The 4,580-nt window shown below is 47.5% G+C and overlaps 1 protein-coding gene and 1 pseudogene across 3 annotated transcripts in view; one reads left to right on the top strand and one right to left on the bottom strand.

The window, feature by feature from the left end:
• Window positions 1–1,203, top strand: part of LOC116078750 — a 20,623-nt pseudogene extending 19,420 nt beyond the window's left edge.
• Mapt (microtubule associated protein tau) overlaps window positions 1–4,580 on the bottom strand; it is a 102,820-nt gene that overhangs the window by 83,817 nt on the left and 14,423 nt on the right. The window lies entirely within an intron of this gene.

The following is a 4,580-nucleotide window of genomic DNA, read 5'->3' as shown; positions in this document are numbered from 1 at the left end:
GCTGAGGCAGCCAGGTGCTCAGCTAGCCTGCCAAGGCTGGTAACAGCGTGTACTTGCTATAGACTCTGAGAACCCTGAGGTACCACATCGTCTCGGCCCCTTTAACTCCGCTGAGGATTAAACCCTACCAAACTCAGGAATGGGGCAGGTGGAGAGTTCAGAGTAAGCAGGGGTGATGTGGGCAGGCAGAGATTCTGAAGGAGCCCCGCTCACCGTGATGAGCTGCCTGGGAAAGGGCTGCATAGGGGCAGGGTGTGGCATCTGCACCCAGGAAGGAGGGAGATGGAGACAGGAAGCATCCATTTCCTCCCCTTCCAAACAGGAAGTGCCACTGGCCTTGGAGCGGCCTGGAGCATGCAATGAGTTCATCTATGTGAAAGCTCCAAGAGAAAAAAATAGCAGTGGGGATATTTTTGACAATACAGAGAAGAAAAAGGGATTTGGGATTATAAAACAGATAGCTCCATCTATGGAGTCACATGACATGCAGTTCACCAGTGGGTAGTATAGATTGTCCCCATCTATGTTAAGGTAGGGACTTGCTCACCTATCCCATCCATCTTTGCCTCTATAAGAACATTGAGTTCCCGGGTTCAACTACATACTATGTTATATGCATGTTTTACACAGACACATGTGCATACCCATGTATGTTATGATTCTAAGCGATTTTGTGGTTGTTTTGAGACAGGCCCAGGGGAACTTAAAGGCACTTGACTTTTAAAAAGACAACGGTAGCTTATTCCCTTGCAGCCGCCAACTTGGGGGAGGCAGAAGCTCGGGTGCGTTCAAGACCCGTAATCCACCGCCGTGGCCGAGGAAGGCTGCTGGAGGTGTAATGGACATCAACAACTGCTCTACAAGAGGTGCTGAAGACCGCCCGCATCCACGATGGCCTAGCACGTGACATACGCGAAGTTGCCAAAGCCTTAGACAAGCGCTAAGCCCATCTCTGTGTGCTTGCATCCAACTGTGATGAGCCCATGTGTGTCAATGGTGGAGGCACTTTGTGCTGAGCACCAAATCCACCTGGTAAAGGTTGATGACAACCAGAAACTAGGGGAATGGGTAGGCCTCTGTAAAATCGACTGAGAGGGGAAACCACAGAAGGTGGTCGGTTGCAGTTGTGTAGTGGTTAAGGACTATGGCAAAGACTCTCAGGTCAAGGATGTCATCGAGGAATACTTGAAATGCAATAAATAAATAAATAAATAACATTTTGGCTCATTAAAAAAAAAAAAGACAATTGTAGCCAAACCAAACAAACAAACAAACAAACACCCCAAACAAAGACGGTTGTAACACACACACACACACACACACACACACACACACTGTGCACGTGTTTCTACTGTTAGCATGCCAAACTTAAATGCAGAACTGTGACTACTTTCCAGAAGGTAGAGAGAGGAGCGCATAGACCTAAGTACATGTCCCCCTATGCACCGTTTTAATTCATACTACGTTCATTCATGAACCCATTATCTATCTATTCATCCATTCAATGGTGCCTAGCACTCATTCTGTGCTCTGCAGAATGCCAGAGGCTGAGGACACACGGGGGGGGGGGGGAACTCCCTTCAACATACTGGGTGAATTAAGGAGCCTGCTCCCCAGGGTGGTTTAAAATAGTGGAATGAGATGCTATCACTGAAATTACGCACAGTGGGTATAGCAATGGGAAAGGGAGGAGGGAAAGCAATTTGATTTGAAATAGACAGACACTCATTCATTTACCAATTGTTTTCAAGTTCTTTTTCCTAGTCTTAGACATTAGTTTCAGGGAAAACAAAATAACTTGCATCTGCAGATGAGTTACTTAAACTGGCTTTGCTACCCTGATAAGGTGGTTCTTTTCCTTTTCCTCTTCTGGTCTTTCCTCTCTGGAGATGTGTATAGGTGAGCTTGGGCCTTGGCCTCAGCTTCCTTGGACCACCCTAGCCCCAGAAGTCACATGCTTCCCAGGGTAGCCTGTTAAGCCCTGCAGGCTCCTCCCACTCCTCTTCAGCTCCATGGGGCTGCCTGGATGGTGGGATTTTTTTTCCACCTATCCCCCATTGCAACAGTATGGGAACACTGCACCCACAAATTACACCTACGCCCAAGCACATCTTATGTTATGAAATAGTCCCTGCCTGCCTGGCTGGCTGGATTGGTCAGAGATTTGAGAGTTTGTACCATATGATAAGTAAAGACACAGATTGCTTTCTCCTTTAAAGTAAAAACTAAAACTGTGCTACATAAGATCTTTAAAGTAAAAACTAAAGTACATAAGATGTGGCTCTTTCCTCTTTTGGTGTCTTATGTTCAGCCCCACAGTCTCCACCCCCTCCTCTCGAGCCTCTTGAGACACGCTGTCACTTTGTTGCTCTGGCTGGCTTTGAACTCAGAGAGATAAGCTTGCCTCTGCCTTCTGAGGGCTGGAATTAAAAGTGTGCACCACCCCGCTCTATTCCTGTGCCTGCTTTAGGTAACCCATGTCATTCACTGATCTCAAACACCCACAACTTAAAATGACTCGTCTTCTCCAAAGTCATCCAAATGACACCAATTTTAGTAAATCCAGAAAGATTTTCCTTAAGTGTTCTTTGAAAGTTTGGGACTCACTGGGGATCAGGGTTTGTCCTACTAGCAAGTGGGACCTCACTGTTGGAGTCACCGTGAAGATCTTTGGCAATGAGGTCCCCAAGCACTGAGACAGACACCCTTGTACCTGCTGCCACACACATAAGGGCTGGCACGGATACCCACTCTGCAGCTCTGCAGGACCCACTGAGTGGGTCTGTGCTCTCCAGGAACTGTGCCTTTTGCTTATGGTACTTGTTTTTAAATTCATTTTTATTTATTTAATGTTTGTGAGTGCTCTATCTGCATGTGCACCTGCATGCCAGAAGAGGAGATGAGATCCCATTATAGATGGTTACGCATCACCATGTGGTTGCTGCGAATTGAACTCAGGACTCTTACAGAGAGGGACGACCACAGGGCCTCCCTCAGTCCCATCAGCCCAGCCTTTTCCCCAGCAGCAGAAGATGCCTTTGTCTCATCCAGGGAAACTGTCCCTTTTAACTAACTCTCCCCCTGGAGACACTGTCTGGCTCGTCCCTGAGTTTATTTACACGCTCATCTCCCAGCTTCTGATCATTGGGAACCTCTTGGCACTGTGGTGGGTGTCAATGTTTTCCCATGCTTTCTGTGAGCTGGAAGCTTTTTAAGAGAGTGGAGTTAGTTCAGGGTGGACCTGTTCGTGATGCTAAATTTGGTTTTGCCGTCATGGGCCACATGAAGCAGCAGCCTGGTTTAGAGACTTGCTTTCAGGTTAAAATAATTTCTTCAGGCTCACGTTACAAATGACCCATTCATGTGGGCATGCTTCCCAGATTCTTACCACTACAGACAGGTCCTCTGGCTCCAGCCTTGTGGTGGAGGCCCATGGGCTCTGACACGGAGTGGACCTGGGTTTAAGACACCATCTGGCTCTTTCCTAAGCCCCCTAATTTCTTTGCTCCTCTGCAATATGACCCAGCCTTGTGGGGAAACAAGGATCGAGGCACAGTTTTTAGTAAACTAAATGCAATCAGTAATTGCTGTGTTTTGTGCATCTTCGTACAGATAAACAGATCTGGATCATGGGGGAGATGGGTTGATTGGCTAGTCTGAAGTAGAACAGACAGCAATCAACTATCTCATAGAAAATGTGATTTTTATTTTTAGGTGTTCAGAGCAGTGGGACTGTGGATCAGCAGGGAGAGGCTCGCCTTCTTTAAACAGGTCAGGCTCATCCAGCACCAGCCTGCACAGCCTATGAGCACACAGCCGTGTTCACCCAGAGTGTGTGTGCTAGCAGGCACATCCTGTAATCCTGGCACCCAGGAGGCTGAGACAGGAGCTTTGCCGTGAGTTTAAAGTTCACTTGGACTATCCAGGGAGATTCAGGTCAACCTAGGCTCCAGAGTGAGACCCTGTCTTAAAACAAAACAACAAAACAAAGACCCGAACAGAAACAGAACATTCTGAACCAGCTCGAGTGCTGGTTAGGTGACTGTGCATGTCCCAGAGGAGCAGGAGCAACTGGCGATGCACAGTCTCTGCTCTCAGAGGACAGATAACCTGGGGGGAGACAGGAATCACACACAAAGCAAGACAAGAAGATGACAGCTAGACATAAGCTATTCCAGCGGGGATGCATGGGAGAGGAAGTGTGTGGGGCTCCTGGATCTGATGAGACAACTCAGCAGGGACAGTGACTGCGGAGTCTATACCGGTGAGGAGGGTACCACCTGCACAGTGCCACGGTGGATAAGGGAAGTAAGTAGGTGCCTTCTATAAAGGAGATATGGCAGTAAGAAGTAAGAAATCGAGGATCTGGGCGGGGCATGCAGGCGGGCTTGGCTTAGCAGGTGACAGAGAACATGACTGGGATTTATGGGTGGACACGGGCATGACATATAGTATGTTGCTCTGGGGAGAGTTTGGCAATGGAGCACAAACTACATAACTTTAGAACTCACTCTAGCGTTTATAATTGTTTCTATAATGATGCCAGGGTAAGAACTCATTTTTTTTTTTTTTTTTTTTTT

Source organism: Mastomys coucha, unplaced genomic scaffold, assembly GCF_008632895.1.
Source record: "Mastomys coucha isolate ucsf_1 unplaced genomic scaffold, UCSF_Mcou_1 pScaffold5, whole genome shotgun sequence".
In the NCBI taxonomy this organism is placed as follows: Eukaryota; Metazoa; Chordata; class Mammalia; order Rodentia; family Muridae; genus Mastomys; species Mastomys coucha.
The sequence above is the reverse complement of the archived record's forward strand: the minus strand, read 5'-3'. Positions and strand labels throughout refer to the sequence as shown.